At 49.1% G+C, this 23,814-nt stretch overlaps 1 protein-coding gene across 1 annotated transcript in view; it reads right to left on the minus strand.

Moving 5' to 3' along the window:
* The window catches only part of GLI2 (GLI family zinc finger 2), a 242,552-nt gene extending 223,063 nt beyond the window's left edge, over positions 1–19,489 (minus strand). The window contains exon 1 of the mRNA XM_059166612.1: positions 19,074–19,489. The gene's annotated coding sequence lies outside the window, so the exon portion shown is untranslated. The remainder of the gene's footprint in view (positions 1–19,073) is intronic.
* Between the last annotated feature and the right edge of the window lie 4,325 nt (positions 19,490–23,814).

Here is a 23,814-nt window from a genome sequence, read left to right on the forward strand (position 1 = left end):
TATAAAATTGTATTTTTTTAAAGATTTTATTTATTTATTTGACAGAGAGAGAGAGATCACAAGTAGGCAGAGAGGCAGGAGGGCGGGGGTGGGGGGCAGTAGGCTCCCTGCCGAGCAGAGAGCCAGACACAGGGCTTTATCCCAGGACCCCAACCTCATGACCTGAGCTGAAGGCAGAGGCTCAAACCACTGAGCCACCCAGGCACCTCTATATTTATATATATGTTTGTTTGTTTGTTTGTTTTAAATAAAGGTGCAAAGGCAACTTGGTGCAGAAAGAATAATCTTTTAACAAATGGACCTGGAACAATTAGATAGCTATATGCTAATAAGTAAGTAAATAAATAACTTTGATCCATACTTTGTATTATATGCTGATATTAACATATTAACTCGGTATGCATCACAGACCTAAATGTAACACCTCAAACTTCAACACTCCTAAAACAAAAACATAAGAGAAAAATCTTTGTAACCTCGGTTTAGGCAAAGATTTCTCAGGCCCAATACCAAAAGCATGAGCTATAGAATGAAAAGATGAGGCACAGACTAAGGGAAAATATGTGCAAAGGATATAACTGATAAAAGACTTGTATCCAAAATATATAAAGAACTCTCAAAACTGAATAATTAAAAAACAAACTAACCAAGCTTAAGGAAAAAAAAAAAACTAAAACGAAAAAGGCAGGGGTAGAGCAAGAGTTTCTCAGATACAACACCAAACAATATATGCCAATGGCAAAAAAGCCCACCAAAAGCGAACAATACCATTCATTAGGAAAATGCGAATTAAAACTATAATGATTAAAAGAGCATACATGGTTAATTAAAATTAAAGTATCTAAAATTCAAAAGATTAGCCATTCCAAGTGTTGGCAAGAACAACAGAACTGGGACTCTCCTACACTGCTGGTGGGAACATAAAATGGTACAATCCTCTTGGTTAAACAGCTTTACCGTTTCCTAAAAAGCCAAATATATCAACCTCCTAAGCCAGACACACCTACCCTATCAGCCAGTCATTCCCACTTCTCGGTATTTCCCCAAGACAAGGACACCCGTGCCCACACAATGACTGTTACAAAAATGTTCACAGCAGCCTATGTGTAATAACTCCAGACTGGAAACAACCCAAATGCCCGTCAGCAGGTGCCTGGACAGACAGATTGTGGTATATCCACATGATCGAATATTACTCAACAATAAAAGGGGGAGCTATGGATAAACACATCAGGGGTGAATCTCGCGATAACTGTGCTGAGTGAAAGAAGCCAGACTGGAAGGGAAAAAAAAAAAAAGTACATCCTGTTTGGTTCCCTTTAACTCCAGAAAATGCAAACTAATCTATAGAGACAGAAAGCAGAGCAGCGGTGGACTAGGGAAGATGAAGAGGCGGGAGGAACAGATTACCGAAGAACAGGAGGAAACTTCTGGGGATGATGGATATGTTCCATATCTTGATCATGGAGATGGCTGGCATGTATAAGACAAAACTTATCAAATTTCACGTTTAAAAAAAAAACTCCACTGAGACGTGGTTTTTTTCCCCCCAACTATCAGATTGAGAAAGACGAAAAGAGTTGATAACAAAACTGTTGCTGTGGATATGAGGAAACAAGCGTTCTTATAGGTTGCTGATGGGAGTGTAAATCTCCATGGAAAGTGATCTGACAATATCTATCCATATTAAAAAAAAATCCCATGATTATGTCCAGAAATTTCATTTCTAAGAGATTATCTGCAAAGATATGCTCATATATGTGAAATGACATAGGGTTGTTCAATGCAACTCTGTTTATAGTGCCAAGTGTCCATCAGTAGGGACTAGACCAAAAAAACCCACAACTGATAGAACCAATCATATGTGGTGTACCTCCCATGCACAAAAAATGAAGAAGCAGCTCTTTATGGGTTCACACGGAACAGTAAATGAAAAAGGCGGGTTGTAATACAGGTTGCACACTAAGCTTCCATTGGGGCATAAAAGGGAGAAAAGATGATCTATTCATTTTAATGCTACTTGTTTCTTTCTGGAAGGATACACACAAAAACTAGCCTCGGTGACTGGCCCCGGGAGGACAGCGTGGGTGGGTTACAGCAGTGCCAACAAGACCTCCTATATAAGTAGATATAACACCTTTATGCCTTTTGAAATGGTTAAGCATGTGAGTAGGTGACTATTTACTAAATAAACACGGAGACATAAAAATTACAGGCAAGTGAAAAGCAAGTGAGGTTCATCTATATGGACAAATGTGGAAAGAACACTAAGACACAGGGCTAGGTGAACACAAAGAAAACAAGGAGCAGAACGAACACTATTGGTCATATGATCTCATTTGGGTAAAAATTAAGTAATGACGATAAAGTTTTGGTCTATGTTGGTTGAGAAATGCTGAAAAACACATGCATACCCATGGCTGGTAGTTATCTCTAGATAGTGGGATTTAGGGGGGCATCTCACTCCACATTATCCATTTCTTAATGTTTTTTTTTTTTTAAAGATTTTATTTATTTATCGGGGGGAGGGGAGAGCGAGCACAGGCAGACAGAATGGCAGGCAGAGGCAGAGGGAGAAGCAGGCTCCCTGCTGAGCAAGGAGCCCGACGTCCAGGACGCTGGGATCATGACCTGAGCCCAAGGCAGCTGCTTAACCAACTGAGCCACCCAGGCGTCCCTCCATTTCTTAATGTTTAAACTTCTTTATTTGTATTAAGTTTGTATCATAGGGGAAAAAAAGAGCTTCCTGGGCTGCCCTCCCCTGGGGCAGTTACTTCTCTTTAACCACTTTCCTAGAAATATGAGTAGAGTTTAAACATGACCTCACCTTTGATAGGGAATTCTACCTCTGGAAATTTATCCAAAGACTGTGCCCAGTTACAGTCAGAGATTTACATCTGCGGGAAAACATACATGTGAATGTGGTCGTAATGGACAACAGCAAATTACACAACAATCTATGAGATGTGATCCTGTGAGTGTAGAAAATACCAGTAAACAAACAGAAAAGGTCTAGAAGGGACGGACGTGCTAAGGGGCTTCCCCACCAAGAGCATGTGGGCCTCAGGTCTCTGTGACTTTCACTTCTTTTTAAATCTTTTTTCTGAACTAGTTTACAAATCGTATTGTGTTTCTTAAAAATAAATAAATAAATAAAGGAAGTTAAGTACACTAATAATCTCAGACCATTAAAATATAAAGGTGTTTTTGAAGAACTAGTTATGATCGTGAAAAAAACCTTCTAAATTAAGGGCTAATAGGCCTGTCCCTTCCCCAGGGCCACGCCACAGCCATCTGGACAGTCCCCTTCCGGAGCCAGGGGGCCAAACAGATGCCAAGCTGGGTCATGTGAAACACCGAGGCCCCGGATTTGTCCATAACAAGGGGATGGGGGACCAGCCTGGGAAAGGACAAGCCCAGGGAAAACACTAACAGTTCTCCCTCGGAGAAGTGGGGGTCACTGAAGGGACAGCAAGTGGACAGACATCCTTTTAGGCGCAGTCAGAGCGGTAGATGAAGCAGCCAGGCTGGGGCTGACGGTGGGGCCTCATTCCCCGCTGTCCAGGCTGCCACGGAGGGGCCTCCCAGGCGGAGGGGGTCTCTGCTGAGAAAAAGGCTGTGCCCTGTCCTCCTCCAAGAGGCTATAGCAGAGCCCCCTGTGGATGGGAAACCAACCCTAGGGAGGAGAGGGGAGCTGTGCCCCTGACTGTTCTACCTTTGGGAATTTGGACAACTCCAATGAAACCAAAAAGCCTCCGTAGCTTCTGTAAAATGCAAATGAAAATTCCCCCCACACAGATCAAGCTGTCATCCTGGCAGGACCCAAGCACCTGTCCCACACCTCGTGGTGGTGTTTGTACATGGTCTCAAAGGTCCTTCGGTGGAAGAGCATTTAAAGGCGAGAGCACGGGGCGCCTGGGTGGCTCAGTGGGTTAAAGCCTCTGCCTTGGGCTCAGGTCATGTTCCCAGGGTCCTGGGATAGACCCCCTGCATTGGGCTCTCTGCTCAGCAGGGAGCCTGCTTCCTCCTCTCTCTGCCTGCCTCTCTGCCTACTTGTGCTCTTTGTCTGTCAAATAAATAATAAAATCTTTAAAAAAAAAAAGACGAGTGCATTTCCTGTGGCAATGCAAAGGTCAAGGGCTGCTTCCTTACTCAAGTAAATCAGTGAAGTGCCCACCCCTGAGTACGCAAACCCCAGATGCAACCTTCTCTAATCACTGGAAGAGGGAAACTGTGATCCCAAGCCCCGAATATCATGGCTAGAAATGATCTATCCCAACCGCTTCATTTGACCAACAAGGAATAAGCTAGGAGAGCCATGCCTGCCTAAGAAGTTCTCGTGCAAACTTCAGGCAAAGCCAGGCTAGAGCCTTGGTTACTGCACCACATCTCTAAGACCTTCTTCACCAACGCAACCTGCCTCCCACCTAAATGTCCCTCCAAGTGCGTGTAAAAATATTGTACACAGAAATTATGTGTGGAGCTCAAATGAGCTATACAACACATGTTTTAAATTATATAAAAATGCAACTCTGCTATATTACAAACGAAGCATTTGACAAGAATTGGTCTTACTCTCTCAAAGCAAGGTCACCAATCTGGAGACTGCTTGGCTGACTTCTATTTCTTAGGAGAGGTGTCAAACATGTTGAACAAATGCCATTTTCTCCCACTGAAAAGTCCCCCAAAATTCATTTATCAACAAACATTTACCAAACACAAATAAAGAGACAACTGCAAGAGAATTGTAATGAGTGTTACAAGCAAGAGAAAAGTCCAGAGACAAGTGGGAGCCTAGGTGTGATGCAGGACAGACTCCACAAAGGAGGTGACACTTGAGTTATTGGCTTCATGGGTAGGAGAGGAGAGATACGCCAAGGACCAACAACAAAGGCCTTTAAAATCCTTATCAGTGGATGGAGGATGGACGGATGGATAGTTGATTAATAATGGAGATGGAGGATGGATTGAAGATGGATAGATGGATGGAAGGACGGATGGAGGGAGGGAGGAAGGATGGATGGAGGGATGGGTGATAGAGAGACGAGGGATGGATGGAGGGATGGATGAGAGATGCAGGGAGGACGGACAGATGATGAATGATGGATGGATGGGCGATCAGGTTGGACTGAAGACAGAAAGCTGGCGGGCTGGCTGGATGAACAGACTGAGAGGTGGTGATGGGGGAAGCATGAACGGACGGGTGATGGAGGGGGGATGGATGGATGGATGCAGGGAAGATGAATGGATGGACGGATGACCACTACTACCCTCGAAGCACTGAAAGTGCTCCTGAGGATTCTGAGGAGTGTTCTAAGAACCGGATTCGCCTTCTCTTCCTTTTTCCACCAGCCATCAGGGTCACCAAGAGGTCTTTGTGGGGAGTTATCTTCAGGGAGTAGGTCACAAATAGGCAAAGCTCTTGCCTACAGATGGACAAAGGTTACTAGAATGAGAAACGGTAGGTGCATATTTGCTGGGAATGCCATCTTTTCTACTGGTGTGCCTGGCCTCCCTTGCAGAACAAAAAAAACTGGAGAAACTGAGTCAGGCCAAATTCAAGGGACAGAGAATCACTTTGCTGCCCAATGCCCCATCCCCCAAAGAACCTGGGTTCCTGTGTGCTTATGCCTCATGACCTGAAGTTAACCCACAGATAACAAGGGACATCCCTAGGATCACAGAGCCACCCCTTCAAAGCATCCCCAGGCTCCCATCCAGGGCCCTTCTACAGACTGCCAGAGCCCCTCTGCTCGCCTTACCCTACAAGTAACACTGACTCCCCCCCCCATCTAGGTTCCAGAAATGCCATGCTCTGTCCATCATTCACCCGAGTTGCTCAGCCTGGACTGTCCTTCCATCCCCTGCCCCTCAATGGCAAGGTTCCAATCCTGGAGACCAGGTCTGGTTCTCTTCTGGAAGAAGTCTTCCAGGAATGCTCAGGGACCACTGTTTATTTGAACACATGAGCCACTGCCAAAAGGCCCCCACCCCAGGATTTCCCATTTTTCTGACCCAGGACCCCGCAGTCCCTGACTTGTAGCTGCCAGGAAAAGCCCGGTATAAAATTCATTGTGAAGCAAGAAACCGACCAGCCTGGGACCCAAAAAAACAGACATATCCAGTTTCTCTCTGACAACGGTTGAGGGCAATCCCTGCTCCTGGCAACACTCCTCTGTAGCTGTCTTTTGAGGTCATGCTGACCAATTCATGGCTTTTCTAATGTAGCCTCCCCACTAGGCATGGAGACTCTTGGAAGAAGATGCACGTTTGAGAACCCTGCTGGGATCTCAGAGGCCAGCAGCTTTTCACCAAGTTAGCAAGGTGTGTGCTTCCGGCGGTGAGCTTAATAAGTGCAAGGCACATAACAGATGTTCCAGTAAGTGCTAGCTGATTGACTGATGGATTGCTCAAGGAATTCCTCCTGATGGCAGTGGCCACACTGTTTCCAATTCAAGGCACAGAAAAGAGTTGAAGATTTCCAGCCCAGTGTGAGAGCTAGGTGTGAAAATGTGCTGCTGCCTGCTTTGTCAGCCACAGCGAGAAGAGGACCAGAGTCCTGGTACATGGGTCAGGGAGGAAACCCTAGCTGATGACAGCTCCCCCAGGGTTTCCTGATTGTAGCATTGGTAACATTTGGAGTTGGATAATTCCTTGTTGTGGGGGCTGGCAAAGCAGTTACTTACAAGATGCCAGTAACACACTTATTAGATGCCAGGAACACACACACACACACACACCCCTCCAAGCTGTGACAACCAAAAATGTCTCCAGATATTGACAAACGACCCCTGGGGGAAAATCACCCTGGTTGAGAAACACTGCTGTGGCCCAGCTGTTCCCAGGGCAGCATTCAGAAACCACAGCCAGGAGAGTAAAACTCACTCTGCTCAGGGCTCTTCCTTCCAATGAGAGGTAAACATGAAGATTATACAGTGTCTGCAAGACTCATTTTATCCATCTACAAAATGAGATCATAGTCTGCACGTGATTTGCATGTTTCTAGGCGTGCAGAAGGCACTCAGTAACTGTTTTTCCTGGATTTGTACATAGTTCTTCTGAAAACCTCAAGCTAGCATCTTCAATCTCTCCCCCAAAGCTACCAATGGAAATCCACTAAGGCCTTATGATGGCTTCTTAGCTGTCCAAATACTTTGGCCTAGCTAGACCACTTTTCAGAATCTATTCTAAAGTCACGATCAGAATTTTAGGCAAACATTTACATCAAAGACATCTATTCCAACATCATCTATAATAACAAAAACCAGAAACAATCAAGGGACTCCTGGGTGGCTCAGGCAGTTAAGTGGTTAAGGTCATGATCTTAGGGTACTGGGATTGAGCCCTTGTGCTCCCTGCTCAGTGGGGAACCTGCTTCCCTCTCCCTCTGCCCCTGTATCCTCCCTCTTGCTCTCTCTCAAATAAATAAAATCTTACGGAAAGTACCTAGATGTCCATCAACAGATGAATGGATAAAGATGTGGTGTACACATACAATGGAATAATATGCAGTCATCAAAAAAACCCCGAAATTTTGCCGTTTGCAACGACATGGATGGAACTAGAGGGTATTATGCTGAACAAAATAAGTCAATCAGAGAAAGACAATTATCATACGATCTCTCTGATATGATATATTTGAGAGGCAGGGTAGGGGGTTGTAGGGGGTAGGGAAGGAGAAAATGAAACAAGATGGGATCAGGAGGGAAACAAACCATAAGAGACTCTTAATCTCATGAAACAAACTGAGAGCTGCTGGGGGGTTGAGGGGAGAATAGGGATAGGGTAGCTGGGTGATGGACATTGGGGAGGGTATGTGCTATGGGGAGTGCTGTGAATTGTGCAAGCCTGATGATTCACAGACCTGTACCCTTGAAATAAATAATACATTCCATGCTAATTAAAATAATATAAATATAAATAAACAAGAAACAATGTAAATATCCAACCATGTAAGAGAATAAAATAAAAATACGATAGAGGCAGGTAAAGGAATATTATGTTGCCGAGAAAGACCCCACATGAATAGAAATTACTCATTAGTAACCATGGAAAAATGTCTATGATATAATGTTGAGTGAATCAAGAGTTAGCGACTAGACACAATGTCACTTCAATTTTGTAAGAAAATACAGGGCAGAAATATTATTTCATATAAAACAAAAGAAAGAGACTAGAAGGATATTTAATGAAATTTCCCTCTTTATGTTCCGTAGTTCTCAGGAGTGTTTTTGTAAAAAAGCACACCTGAGCCTTAAGATCTTGTGGGAAAGATATTTTGTTGTTGTTTTTCATATTTTTACATCAGAAGAGAAGGCTTTGCTTGAATCCCCAAGTGCTTAATCAAAGTCCAGACCTTGAACACAGAGCCCCTAGCCATGCAAAGAAAAGAATTTTAAAACTAAATAAAGGGAAACTCAAAAAAAAAAAAAAAAACAGAAAGAGAAGAGGGATCAACAGGGCCAAGACTACCGGTAAACAGCCTGAGGTACCCACAGGGTGAGCTGGGCTGGGCAGGGCTGTGGGTGAGACCCAGGCCTGCTCCATGCACTGCTCTGTCTGCCTGGCTGGTCCAGCCACCGGGTAACTAGAAGGGGACACACAGCGCTCACTCAGGCAGCCAGCTCCGTAGATGCCTAGTAGATGCCCAGGACACTGGTAGTAGATGCCCTGGGCACTGGTCTAGGAGCTTGGCTCTCCCAGCTGAAATCATCGAAAGCACAAACAGGACTCATACCTCACAGGTGGGTGGTGGGTGTCCAGGCAAGGGAGGCGGTCAGCTAGGACCCTCCAGTTCAACATACCCAGGCCTCCAAGCCAGATTCCAAAGGCACCATTGGCCTTAAGCTGCCTCTGGCTTTTCTTCCTGCCACTATGACCCAGTCAAGGTTGGGCCCCTTGAAGATGCCCGGGGATGGCAATTGAGGAAGTACCACATTAGAGCATAGGGGGGCTCAGCCCTTCCTGGTAAGACAGCCGGATGGAGTGCTGGGGGCCTGAGGGGCCTGCAGGGCCTGGGACTGAGGGCTGGATCTTGAAGTTTCAGCACCCAGGAGCCGCACCATAGAGCCCTGGAGGAGAAGGGCATCCCACATTCCTTTTCCCACAGAGCTCCCAGAGGAGCTGAACATGCATGGATGGGAGACCATACTGCACCTTCAGACCTGCTGAATGCCTCCCAACAGCCTCCATCTGAACCAGCCGCACCACGGGTGACAGGGGGTCCACAAGTCTTAAGTCCCAAATTCAGAGGTATCCAAGTTTTCTTTTCTCAGGTTCTCCTGAAGTCCTTGCCCAGGGCACTTGAAGCATCCACACAAAGTGAACTGTCTGCAAAGCAGGACCCTAGAGATCACAAAGGCCCCAGAGGCTGGCCCACGCCGTCGGAGCCAAAGGCCTGTGGGGACCCGAGGGTCCAAGGCCAGCCAGGTCTCACTCACGGGAAAGGCCACTGGTCCTGGGACCCTGGACTTGAGCAGGGACCCTGCTGGGCTCTCACGTGCAGCCTCATTTAAAACTAAAACACACCAGTTAGGCAGCTGTCAGGACACACACTCTGAGCTGAAAAGCAAGGGCTTGAGAGAAGCCAGGCAGGTGCTGATGTTCAGAGGCCCTGCACGCATCAGTCTCCTTCCAGGCTCTTCTGTGCCTTCTTCCTGTGAGGATGACTCAAGTCATAGTGAGACAGGATGTTCTGGAAAGACAGTGACACCAAGGAAGTGTGCGAGGACGGCGAGCTGTGACGGCGATGGGATGCCAGGCGGCACTGCAGGGCACTTGGGCGGCCAGCTGACCTCGCGGGTGCACATGAGCTGGGCAGAGGTGGGGGAGACTCACCCCACGGGCCGTCCTCCCCTGCGGGCAGGCTCCTTCTGGCCTCCAGGCCCGAAGCCAGCGCCGCGTGGGCAGGGCCGGGGCCATTCGCTCCTTTCCACACGCCCACTCCTGCCGGACTATCTCCTTCCTACCTTCCTTCGGAAGCCACAGACGCCCACAAGGTAGGCCTTTCAGCCAAGCCTCGGTGTGAGTGGAACTTCCAGAATGTCTGCTCACACTGTGAAACACCAAACTGGGCCGTAAGGGGGTCCCACTTCGGGCCACTTCGCCCATGAGCATGGAGACAGCAGCTGTCTCGACGCAAAGGAGGGTTCTTAACACAGGAAAGAAAAAGGAGTCAGGGTGCCTGAGTGGCTCAGCCGGTTCAGCGTCTGCCTTCAGTTCAGGGCATGATCCCAGGGTCCTGGGATCGACCCCCATGTCAGGCTTCCTGCTCAGCACGGGAGAGCCTGCTTCTCCCTCCTCCTCTGCACCCCTGCCCTGCTTGGGTGTTCTCTCTCTCTCTATCTCGCTCTATCTCATATAAGCAGCTGATCACACAGCTAAAAGTCTTAACAATCTGCTGAGACCCATCCTGGGTTATCCATCCAGCCTTACAGATGCCAATGCTATACCTTTTCAATGCAAAAGTCACCAAGGAATCCAGGACAACACAGAGAGAAAACACTAGTCCCCAATACCTCACCCTAAAAATCCTCCATATAATGCAGATCTCAGAACTCCTCTTGACAAGAATTCTCTCTCATTCACTAGGTACTCCCTGGGGCCTGAAAATCTGCATATTTAACAAGCTTCCCACCTAAATCTGAATCTCATCCAGGAGTCCCAAGAACCCCACTTAGAGGTGCCTGAGGCCTTATTCTCAGATTTGCCTCTGTAATTCATTTCCACTTCTGACTTCATTCTCTTGTGCTATTTCTTTTTTGTAGAAGTGCATCTTGGGAGAAGGAAAAAATATCTCATTCTTGGAGGGATCTGATAGTTAAGGGACTTATGGATGTATACGTATTTCAGAATAAATGTATATACAGATCACACATCCCACATTGACACTGAATGGGAAGAGCAACTTAACATACTATATCATATATTTGAGCAAAAGACTATATTAAACACATTATCATATACATTTCCATAGATGAAGACATCTGAATTACACTCAAACCTGAAAATTCTAAACTGTGCAGCGGTAGAGCCTAATTTCTCCTTTCCCTACATAAGCAAGGCAAGACATGCACACACTTAGTCCGGGGACACCAGGCACGTCCCCTCACCTTGATCTCCGTAGACAGCAAGGGCCAGCCCTAAATATGCTGTCACAGCTTGTACACATAATGTATCACCATAGCATAACCTACCCCAGTCTGCAGAAATGTCTGAGTGATGTGCCTTCAACCTGTCATCGGACCACGATGACCTCAATTTTTGGAGAAGTCAAGTCAAAACTCTCCCCTTGTCTTCAGAGATCCAAGACATATTTATGTGTCATCCCTCCTTTGGCTTGTCCGTAGCCTTCAAGAAAGTCTGAAAAGGCTATCACCACCCCCGCCACCCACCAATGTCCTCAAGTTCATGCCCATCTATGCATCACACCGTGACCGCATCAAAGAGGTGCCCAACCCCTGTTGTGGACCAGGGAGAACGACTGGTGGTTAAGTGAGACATTGTCCTTGAGCAGCACCTCACTACAGAGTGAGAGAAACCCACACTTTCTCCAGATTCCGGTCCTCCCACCCTGCCTACTGTCTGATTCTTAGGATGGGAGGTGAGAGATGGGGTGTCCTGGCTCCCCGGATTCTGAAGCCAAGGAATCCTAGATGACCTTTGCCAAGGTCCCCCTTCCAGAGTCAAAGGAACTTGCACAGGGTCAGAAGCTCTCCCTCTCCCTCAGGGTAACCCCAAGGGTTTGGGCTAATTTTTCTTCATATTCACTCATCCATCTCACTAACTCTCTGCCTCAACTATTGCCAGAGGAAAACAGCCTGAAAGATGATGTATGTAAGGAAGGATTCCTAGCAAATGACAAAGATGGGGGTATGGGACATCAAAGGCCCTTGACCCTCTCCACCTGGGTTGGGTCATATTCCTCTTTGAAGATCAGTTCAAAAGGGAAGCCCCTCTTGGTTCCCAAAGCAGAGCTCCTTCAATCCCATGGGTTATGTTACCTTGATAGTCATGCTGGAATTATTTAAATGCATCTGTGTCCTCCCCCACAAGAAACTTAGGAAGAATTCTATCCCCTTCTTCTTATGCCACTGTTTGGTGAATTGTAGATTCGCAAAGAAAGAATTAACAAATTAAGAGCTATTCTCTGGCCATCATGGTCTGCCTTACACTGCAAATACTTATATATTAATCTCCCCATCTCAGGTTTAAAAATATGGACTTTTTTTTTAACTCCCAACATAATGAATGAGTTTAAATATTAGAAGTTGAAATTATTTAGTAAATCATTTCACCTGCAAAGCTCCTATTTGCATAACATTAATTCATGATGGCAGCTGAAACAAATTCATCACATTCTGTATATTAGAAGCTGATTTATGTAGGAATTGAAAAAAATCATGAGCTCAAAATTATGTTGACACGACGTACGTACTCAATGGAGAAAGATTTTTCTCTTTCCTTCCCCCTACCCTTTTTTTTAAATCATCCGAACAACTGAATTATGGTGAGGAGGAAAAGGATTTGAGCAGAGGAAGGAGACGAAGGAAATGAATAATGCTAAGCCTCACGTGTGTGGCAGGCTCTTGGTGAGCATAGACACACACTCTCTGGTTATTAATGTCAAGTATGCCAAAGATACGCTGGAAAATCATTACCATTCATCGCCACTAACCGCCATTAAATTTCAATCAATTCAACTTAGCACAAGTGTACTTGAGCGGCCCTTACAGTTCCTTATAAATGTGGCTCAAAAGTCGGGCTGACTTATTGCATTGTCCACCGCACAAAGAAGCATGCCTAAGCGTCTGCTTGGACCCGGGGACGGATGCTCTTTTAACATCCTAAGCATTCAGAGATCTTTCTTTTTCTGAACTAAGAGGTCTCATATCCATGCAGGTCAAGACGAGTTGGGGGAGGGGGAGGACAATTCTGAGAGACCACCACTCCTTTCCTGCCTTTCTGGTGGCGACAGGGCTACAGGACGCCTTCTTGCTTGTAGTCAGCCTCCCATATGCCCTACAGAAAGTTTCTGACGGCACCAGAAGTTTGGTGGCGTCAGAAACATGGCCCCTCTGTCTCCAGGCTCTGGCGAAATGATCTCAACCCATTCTGCAAACTGAACTGACCTCGAACCCCTTCACCCCCACCCCGGGAAGGGGAGGGCGAGCCAACCCTTCGGGAGCGGGGGAGGGGAGGGGGGCTGGGGCCGCCTCTTCGGCAAACCGCGCTCTTCCCAGGTGTGGAGCAGCGTGGCCCGCGCGCTCTGGGGCGCTCGCGCAGCGACAAAGGCGGCAGCGGCGTGGACCCACTGCGATCTGGCCCGCTGGCTTTCTTCCCGACTCCCCACGAGCACGGTCCAGCCTGCCGCCACTCGCCACTCGCCGGAGGCTGCCGGTGCGCCCGCGGGACAAAGTGGCCATTGTTCGGGCGCCGCAAACCAGGCCTGCGGGCAGGTGGGAGGAAGGCCGCGCGGCCGGCACTTGGGGCACCGAATGTCCCCCAGACGCGGGCACGGTCCCGTCGGCCTGGGCGCGCAGCCTCCTGGGCCAGCCCTCGGCGTGGTGGCAAGTGGAGTGGGTGAGGGGCGGGAGTGGGTGTCCCGGACAGGAGGGGAAAGTAGAGAGAAGGGAAAAGAAGGAAAGGAGACGGAGAGAGAGACAAAGAGGGTGGGAGAAGGAGATGAGGAGAGGGGGGAGAAATAAAGCCATGAAAGAGGAAATGGTGGAAGAGAGATGTTAAAGCATTAGGAGGTGGGAGGGCGCAATAAGGGGCGGGGGAGAAAGACAGAAAGGAGACAAAGAGGAGAGAGAGCAGGGAAGGAAGAAGAGTAGGGCTAAGGGAGACAGACATATGTGCTCCAGAACTGGATGTACCACAAGCTGCCCAAGAAGCCTCTGGAAAGAGTAAGAGTTCACCCTCTTTGGTAGAGGGAAGCGGTTCCAAACCCCGCCGAGTCAGCGAAGTGTAATCACACCAGGAGCTTTGCTTAATTACAGGTTTGCAAGCAGGGCTGGAGGAAGAGAGATACTTAACTGTGTCCCCGGGAAGGCCTAGGCAAGCACTCAACTCGTTTGTAAGTTTGGGGAATACAAATATCCATGTCCACTCGCCCCTGGCCCAAAGCTCCCCCAGAACCAGAAATCTTGGAGGATGAGGCTGGGGGTCTGCAGCGCGGTAGACTCAGGCTGACCAGGAACAGCCATCCTCTCCAACCTTTGAATGTTTAGTCGGGACAGGAGCCCCAGGCTCCCCAGTGCTGGTCAGCGAGGAGGCCACAGGCCTGGGGAGGCCCCGCCTCAGCCTGAAACACCACCACCGGCCCTCTTCCTCCCCCCTCCCCCTCCCCCTCTCCCCCCTCACTCGCAGGAGGCCAGGGGCCCTCGGCCCAAGGGGGGAAATCAATCCCGTGCTAATGAATAAAAAGTCCCCTTTATTTCACTGCTGTTTTTGGTTCATTAAATTTTCCACAGATTTGCAGAGAAGAAAACATAATCAATAAACCTTGACAAAAGTGAACGTGTGAAAAAGGCCGGAGAATGGAAAAGGCAGATAAAAGTGATATCGGATCACAGATTACAGCAGCAGATGACAAGCTGGGCCTGCAGAAGAATCTCGGTGGACCATCACCCCTTGGCGGCTTTCCTTCCCTTCGCTGAAACTCTTCATTCAAGACAATAGCAAATGCACTAAAACTTTTTTCTTATGCTAATGCCTGAAACCCGGCACTCACAGTTAAAACACACTTCCCAGCAACCTGTTTTTTTTTTTAAACAACACACATGCACACACACAAAACTGCATTGACTTATTCAATTTAAATTCAAAAAAAAAATCTCAAAAACGGTTTAATATGTACCCTTTGGTCCCATCTTAACTGAGTTATGTTCCCCCACTTGGCCTGTTTTTAAGGAAACCAGAATCAGAACACAAACGGGATAATCGAAGATGCTTCTGTTTGTGAAGGACTTAGGATAAATAAGCTATTAACCCCGAAGAATGTATACTGTTCTTATTGGTGCATTTTTTTTTTCAGAGTTTTCAGCAAAGTTTTGTAGGTTAAGGATGCTTTTGTCACGCTTGAAATCTAAAAACAATGAACAATGATTTGGTTTTTTCTTTTAATCCTATATTCCACAGCAAACACTCAAATTAATTTTAGAGAAAATGAGTAATAATTGAGTCTGGAGTCCTATGTTTATTTGAAAACCACAAAGCCACTGCCCTTTTCCAAGGGACACGACCAAACACCAATGTCCCCTTCCTTTAGGGTCTTTTAAGCGAGCCCGAGGAAACAATTACAGAGTAGCTCCTCTCCCCGAGGTCTTTAGACTCCAGTAAGCCTTTTCACTGGAAATTGCTGCATATTCTGGTGGTCGGTACAAACACCTAGTCCGCCTCCGAATTTTCTGGAATCTGAGACTAGTTCCCCTCTTTGGCATTCTTCACGTGTTTCATTTGTCCGTGCCTCTGACACTTACTGAAAAGAAGAAAGGGGGGAACTGCTTCCCTGGGGTTCCCTTTCAAAGGGCCCTGGCCCAGCGGGGAGCAGCTGCAGCTGTCCAGGGCGAGGCCCCACCTGGCCTGGCCAGCCCCCCCACACACAGCCGCCGCCGCTGCCACCACCACCACCACCACCTCCCCTGCCCCATGCACCCGGGAATGGGCCCTGGCACAGGTAGGACCTCCCCCCCACACACACACCCCAGCCTAAAGAAACCAGACGGGTTGCTCAAGCCAGTGTCAGGAGGGAGCGTCATTCAGATGAAAGGAAGTCCTGCTGAACACACACTTTCCCAAGAAAAGGCAAGCTGCCGCACCCCTAGGGGACAGAAGGATGCAGGACTCCCTTCTGAGCATTAACAAGCCAGTGGGGTATGTAGGGGTTTCAGAGGGCACATGACAACCTCCTAGTCTCATTTAATGGGAATTGCTGGCATCTGTGGGGCGAACCACCCCATCCCCCTGCCGAGGGTGGCAGAGAGAGAGAGAGAGAGAGAGAGGCCCCAATGGAAGAAGGGTGTTTATTAGACAAATATCCAATTTTGTCTGCCTGCCTGCTGAATCCCCCAGCTTGCTAATCCAGCCCTACGGGCTGCACTGTGTACAGGGCACTTGTGGGAGTACAAAAAGCATGAAGTATTTGTGTATTTTTCAGTCGGCAGTGCAAACAAGCCAGCTACAGTACAGAGCCTCCAAGACCCCCACAGCCAGGCGAGGAGCCGCTAACCAGTGGCCCTGTGGCCCCCTCTTCCGACCAGGCAACACGAGGGATTTCCTCTGTCCAACGCTCCCCCCACAAATGAGCAGGAGCACCCCTGAGAAAGTGGAGTGGTGCTCCAGAAAGGCCTCATCTAATTCCACACACACTTCAAGGTGGGCCAAGTCCAAATTTCCCTCCAAGGCCATGGCCAGGCCAGGGTTAGTGCAAGCTGGAGAGGAGCCTGGGGTGGGGGGGGGGGGGGGTGTTCTGCTGGAGGACTCTGAACACTGAAAATTCCCCTCAGAACAATTCCCACAGTGGATAAAAACATCTCTACCGGTCCCACCCTGTTCCTCTCCAACCTGACCCTGGTATGGGGGGGTGGGGTTCTTAATCTCAGCTTCAACCACTGACTTTGCAAACAGACTGCTCTGACCACAGAGAAGAGCTGGCTGGTTCACCCCGAGGGCTAGCTCCTGGGCAGGTGGGCTCTATGCCTCCATGGTGATCTTCCTGCATTAGTGTCAGTCTCCCTAGAACCACTAAATAACCTCCCGAAATCAGACTTCTCCAAGCAGCAGGAAAAACACAAGACCATCAAGATTACAGAACATTAACTTCACTTTGCAACTCTCAGACAAGTGACAACTTTCCTTCTGTCTGGGTCTGAATGGAATTTAAATCCAGGAGAGAACATCCCCACAATTTCCTCCAACCTTCTGTCCGTGGGAGGGAGAAGCAGCAGGTCCCAGAAAACGAAAGCAAGAAAGCTGAAGGAAGAGGAGCAAGGAGTGCAGTTAGAGGAACCAGCAGCAAGGGAAGCCTAGAAGGCTCGCTTCTGCAAGTCTACATTCTACATTCTAGACCTGACGCCCCAGGGCACACCAGAAGCTGGAAAAAGCCTAAATAAAGAACATCAAAATTAAAAGCAGCCAAGCCTGGCCAGGGTCTCCCTCCCCTCCCCTGGGGGGACACCAGCCCAGGTAGCCACACAATGAATTGCCTCCCGACTGAGCCACTGCAAAGCCAAGCTCCCAGGCGCAGGGAGGCCTTACCCCCAGACACTGGGAAGCCCAGAGAAGGAAACCCCCAGCCAAGGTAAGGAAATGGGCGGGGAGGGGGCTTGTAGGTGAAGTGGCCAGAGCAAACAGAGCTCCTCAGGGGGACTTGCGACGAGTCCGCCTATCCCTCCGCTTTCCACCGCTGTATATTTTGGATTTCACAGTTTATTTACTTTACTTTTTGGCACTGAGCCCCCTGAGCATGCCAATACAATATTTGTTTAAACACTATTTTATGCCGCTTGTGAGGGAAACGTTTACTTTCAAATTCTCCAACATCCCCCAGAGCCTCGTCTGCAAACAGCGTATGAGCGTTTTACAACTGCTCCCTTTATCTGAAGCTGTCGGGATTAAACCTTCACACGCCCGGCGAGGGCGGCGGGGCTGGGGCCCAGGATTCCGCCGCGGCCACTGGGCTGCAAAGCCCGCGCCAGAGGCCGTGCACCCAGCGGGATGCCCGGGTTGGGAGGGCAGAGCGGCGCATAAAACACACCCCCAGGGCCCTGCACCACACTTGCGAAGGGTCTACTTTTCCAGCGGGGATCTACCCAGACAGCCAAATAAAAAATTATACCGAAATTAGGGAGTGGGGAGAGAGAGAGAGACACCCTAGAAAAGGGGGGGGGGGGGGGTCCGTGGAGGCCCGTAAGCGCCTCCGCCGCCGATCACCCGGCTTGAAGCGCGCGGGTTCCATCCCGAGCTCCTCGCGCTGTAAAAGTCGGGTTTCCTAGGAAATGACAGCAATTACTGCCGGGCTGAAAAGGCCCCGAGTAGGGTGGACTTCCAGCTCCCCGACGCGGCGGGTGCACTCACACTCATACACTCACAAGTACACGCTCCCTTCCTCCACCCCTCCCTATCACCCCCCCCCGCCCCCGCCCCCGTCCGGGGAAAAAACGCTCCCCTCTCTAAACCCTTAATAGGATTGGCGCCCAACTCTCTACGCGCCTCTCCCCATCCATCACACACAGATCAAGTTGCAGTAGTGGATTTTTCAAATTCCTCAGCAAATATACTTGTTGAGAGATTGGCCCTTGGGGGGTTGGGGGGGGAGATGATGAGTGGGGGCGGGGAAAAAAGTGAGGGGTGGGGGAACCCGAGGACGGGGCCAGGGATTACGTGCGGATCCCTTCGAGAAGTCAAGCGGATCTTGGGGCGGAGGGCAAGGGAGGAGGAGGAGTTGGAGGAAAAAAGCAAGGAGGGAGGCCGAAGAGGAGAGCCTGACCGAGGGGGAGGGGGGCTACAGGGCCCGCAGACTGGGAGGAAGGAGCGAGGAAGAAAGAAAGGCAGGGCTCCGCGACGGGCAGCGCGGAGAAGTGCAGTTAGAAGTTCACAAGTGGCAGGCTGCAGTCCCTCTACACACTGCATACTCCCCTAAGACACGCTCCCACTGCCCACCTCCGAGAGCTTTGCAGCATCCCAGCCTGCGGTGCTACCCACCACCTCCCACAAAAACAGCCCGGGGCTCAGGCGCGGTGAAGACGGGGTGGGGGTCGGGTAGGCTGTGCACCCGGGAAGGACAGGCTCTTCCCCCAGGTAGGACGGGGGATGCAAAATCGCCCCCGGACACGAGTTCCTAGCCCCGGACCCCACTGTAGTCTCCCCATGGTTTGGCCTGAGCCCGAAGCAGGGCCCTCTCGCCAGCCCTCAGCCCCCCAAGCCCTGTTCCCCGATCCCCGTGCCGTGGCGCGGGTACGCAGCCGAAGGACCCTCCGAATCGGCGCAGCATCCCAGTCGGCCCGGGCTCGGCCGGGGTAGGGGGCACTTCGCAACGCAGAGCAAGCAAAAGAAGGCCAATGCAACTTTACCGAGGGAGACAAAAGTTTGCCTTTAGCACGCAGGTGGCCTCCGGGGCGCCGGGCGGTGGTTTCGGGCCCCCATCCCAACTTCGCTGGCGCGGCGACCCGCCGCGGGCTGCCGTGTGCCGGGACTCAGTCCGGCTGAGGCGGGGAGGGCCAGTCAGGAGAGGGGACCGAGAGGCGGGCGGGGGGCCAGCAGCCCCTACCGCCGGCGAGCCGGCAGCTCCCCTAGTCTTCCGCGCGCCGCGCGGCCCGCGCTCCTTCCTGCGGCTCCTCTGGCTCCCCCGGCTCCTCCTCGTCTTCCTGCGTGTCCGCCGCCGCCGCCGCCGCCTCCCGCTCCTCCTCGAAGTCTCATTGATGGGAGTTTGAAAAAAAGTCCGCGGAGCCGTGCTGCCTCGGCTGGCGAGCTCTGGCACTCCTGCAATCCATCAGCGCCGCCCGGACGGCGCAGCGCCCCCGCGCGCACGGCTGCAGCACACCCGGGCGCCGCGCCCCAGCCCGCGCCGCGCGCCCCCGCCCCCTGGGGGACCCAGGGGACCCGCGGGGGTGGGGGGGTTGGGAGGGGGCGGCCGAGGACCCTCCTCCCCAGCGCCGAGGAGAGACAGCACAACTACGAACAAAGTTCGAACAGAGAAGGAAAGAACGCGCCAGTTTCCAACTTTTTTTTTTTTTAAGGCGCCGGGGTGGGTGGGTGGGGGGTCGCTAACTCAAGTCAGATGAGCTCCGGAGCTAAGGCGCAGGGACTGCTCTGTTTTCAATCTCGGAAATCACCCGCCCTCCCACCTCCCTCTTCCCCCTCCACCGGGAGATGCCCGGGTCGCTGTTCCCAGTGCGCCCGCTTCTCCGGGCGCCGGGCCGGAAGCCGGAGACTGGAGGCAAAACGGGGTGGTGGGGGGGACGGCGGCTGGCACCGAGCGGACCCTCTTCCAAGCCTGCAGCGCGCGCAGGTGCCGGGGGTCCTGCTCGCGCCCCCCGCCGGCGCTCACCCGAGTCGCCATCAGAGCGCAAGCAGGCGAGAAGCGAGAAGCCTTCTAGGTTTGGTACATGTGTGTTTTGTAGGGAGGGTTTTTGTTTGTTTTGTTTGTTTTTGTTTTTTTTTAAGAGACTCCACTCTAGCTGCCACAGCCAGATGGAAATAATCAGAACCCAACAACAACAGAGGAAGAAGGAAGAAAAAAAACTTAACTGAATTTTGGGCCAAAGTGTGTATGGGTGTGTGTGTGGAAGAACTTGCTTAAGCAAACTGGGTGACTAGCTCTGGGCCCTCGAGCCACACCACTGCCCAGAAATGAGCAGCCTGGTTTCAGGAGCATGAGAAGCGGATTAAAGTGTCCCCCAACTCCTCGGGGACCACCATTCTCTCTGTGCTGAGAGGTCTCACCCAAAGTGTGCCCCATCGGGGGATTTCTTGATGTTCCTTTCTAACATTTGTGAAACACTATGTGCTAGGGGACACGTAGTAATTCCTTTATATTATTTGACCTACAAAACTCTGAGTTTGGTTCTCCATTTCACAGGCAAGAAGACTGAGGTTTACAGAATTTAAGTGACATATCCAAGGTCAGAGTGCTGAACTGCCATCTTGCCTATACTTCAGGGGTTGTAGCATTGGTTCAACTAAATTGGCCCGGCTGAGAGGAGTGGGAGCATCTCTCCCTTCAGTCTTCCTTCCTACAGTTGCATCTTGTCTGGAATGCAGGAGAAACAAAGGCTCAGAGAGGCCATTCGACCCTCACTGTGGGGGTGTGACTTTCACAAACCCATTTTACTTATACAATACCTTTTGGTCTGTAACTCTCTCCAGATACCACTGACGATTTCCCTATTTTTTTTTTCACGTTTTACTCAAAGAAGGAACATTATGGTCCCCATTCCCTATCACCCTACCTTCCTTCCTTTCTCCTTACATTCACTTACATGAGAGAAGTTAATAATTTCTTCCTGACCTAGAGAAAAAAATATGAAGAACAATATTAGAACAATTCGATGCTAATTTTGTTTTTCACAAATAGGCTCTCCAAGATGGGGGGGAGGGGGAAGCCCGCAGGGTTTTTTTAAAAGCAAAACTTGCAGAAGCCAATGCATTTATTAAAGGGAAGAAAAGTTTGAAAGGGGCTTTTTCTTTAAATATGATCGGATTCACCATTCATTCCTCCATGCTATTTGTTTAAATTCCTGCTGAGCTTTCAGAACACAGACTCCAAGGAGACAGAAAAAGTAAACTCTTCCTCCTCTCAATGGCCGTATTTTAATGACCCTATTCATATCTACCCCACGAAATGTGGGGAATCATTTCATGTTACTGGAATATTAGCTTCATCAGCTGATTACTTCATTATAAGTTTGTCTCTGTTGGTTTCCTTGTGTTGTTAAGTTTGTGGAGAAGTTTAAACAAATCAACATTTTGGTCTATTTCCTTTTTCTCTGTTTTTCTTCTCAGACCAGCTCAACTTCTGCTGGAATCCAGGCACTCCCATAACCTTTCCTGGCTTATTTTGGCAAGAAGGTGACTGCTGAGATGAAGATGGAATGTTTTTGGTTTGAGGAGAGGTTGTAGACATCATGCCTTAATCTGTAGATGGTCTGAAGTTTTGGCACTGAGAAAAGCAACAAGGTTTGGAGTGGAGGCAAATGGCATACCAGAGAAAGCCTTCATCTAAACATCAGGACACCAAGTTCTGGTTTCAGATCTAATACTTAATGTATGACCTTGGACAGGTCCCAGCTCATCCAGTAGGCAATTTTCTTTGTGCCATGTGATGTGTTAAGTGGCCTAACATCACCGTGAGCTAGACCGGGGGTTACCTTCCCCTGATGAGCTTAACATTTTTATTAATAACTACAGATAAATACATGATCAGAAACTGCGTGAAGGAAAAAAAATGCAAAGTGCACTACGCCAGTGCTTGGTGACCTGAGCTAGCATGGGAGGCAGAGTGGGAGGGCATTCCTGAGGAAATGAAGTTGCACGGATATGAAGAAGGAATGAAGGGCAACAAAAGCAAAAATAGAGGAGTAGGTCTACCTTACACTGAAAAACTGGGCAGCAAAGGAAACAACAGAATGAAACAGCCTCATGTGGGATGGAAGAAAATATTTGCCAACAGTATATCTGACAAGGAGTGAATTTCCAAAATATATAAGCAACTCCTAAAACTCAATAGCAAAAACACAGATGACCCAAGTTAAAAAAGGGGGGGGGGGCAGAAGACTGAAATAGACATTTCTCCAAACAAGACATTCGACCAGCCAGCAGGTTGCAAGAAAAGGTGCTCCACATCACTCATCATCAAGGAAATGGAAGTCAAAACCACAGTGAGGGGGCGCCTGGATGGCTCAGTGGGTTAGAGCTCTAACTTTGGCTCAGGTCCTGATCTCAGGGTCCTGATGTCGAGCCCCACATCAGGCTCTGTGCTCAGCAGGGAGTCTGCTCCCCCACACACACACCTGCTGCTGCTCTGCCTACTTGTGATCTTTCTCTCTGTCAAATAAATAAATAAATCTTAAAAACAAACAAACACACACACAAAAAAAACCACAGTGAGATATCAGCTCATGTGTGTTAGAATGGTTAGTGTCAAAAACACGAGATAACAAGTTGGTGAAGTTATAGAGAAATCAGAGCCCTCGTGCACTGTTGGCATGGATGGGAATGCAAGATGGTATAAGCATTACGGAAAACAGTATAAAGTTTCCTCAAAAAAACCTGAGGATGGGGCGCATGGGTGGCTCAGTTATTAGCATATGCCTTTGGCTCAGGTCGTGATCCCAGAGTCCTGGGATCAAGCCCCATGTCGGGCTCCCTGTTCTGTGGGAAGCCTGCTTCTCCCTCTCCTACTCCCCCTGTTTGTGTTCCCTCTCTGTCTATATTTCTCTGTCAAATAAATAAAATCTTAAAAAAAAAAAAAAAAAAAACCTGAGAATATGGCCCTGCAAAAACCTGAGGGGCGCCTGGGTGGCTCAGTGGGTTAAAGCCTCTGCCTTCTGCTCAGGTCATGATCCCAGCGCGTCCTAGGATCGAGCCCCACATTGGGCTGTCTGCTCAGCAGGGAGCCTGCTTCCTCCTCTCTCTCTCTCTCTCTCTCTCTCTCTGCCTGCCTTTCTGCCTACTTGTGACCTCTGTCTGTCAAATAAATAAAAATAAAATCTTTAAAAACAAAACAAAAAAAACCTGAGAATATCCGGAGATATCCAGAAATACGGAAATCGGGGTCTCGAAAAACTATCTGCAGTACCATGTTCACTGCTGCATTATTCATGATAACCAAGATCTAGAAACATCACAAAAGCACATTAGATGAAGGGAGAAACAAAATGTGGAACATACAGGCCATGAAATACTAGCCGACCTTACAAAAGAAGGAAATCTGCCATTTGTGACCACAGAGATCCACCTGGAGGAAATTACATAAAGTGAAATAAGCCAATCAGAGAAGGGCAAATACTGCTTGATTCATCTACTAAGAGGCTAAAATAGTCAAAGGTATAGAATAGAGAATAAAATGGTGTTTACCTGGGGATGAAGATGCCTTTGGGGAGCTGGATGGGTATGAAGTTCCAGTTATACGAGATGAACAAGTTCCAGAGATCTGCTGTGCCACATAGTGCCTATAGTCAAAATTTAAAGTCTCAAAAATTTAAGAGGGGAAGTCCCATGGTGAAGTGTTCTTACCCTTCCCCTGCCGGAAAAAAGGGGGCACAAGAAAACTTGTAGAAGTGGTGGATATATTTACTATTCCTTGGGTTAGGG

This window comes from Mustela lutreola, chromosome 3 (genome assembly GCF_030435805.1).
Source record: "Mustela lutreola isolate mMusLut2 chromosome 3, mMusLut2.pri, whole genome shotgun sequence".
Classification (NCBI taxonomy): Eukaryota; Metazoa; Chordata; class Mammalia; order Carnivora; family Mustelidae; genus Mustela; species Mustela lutreola.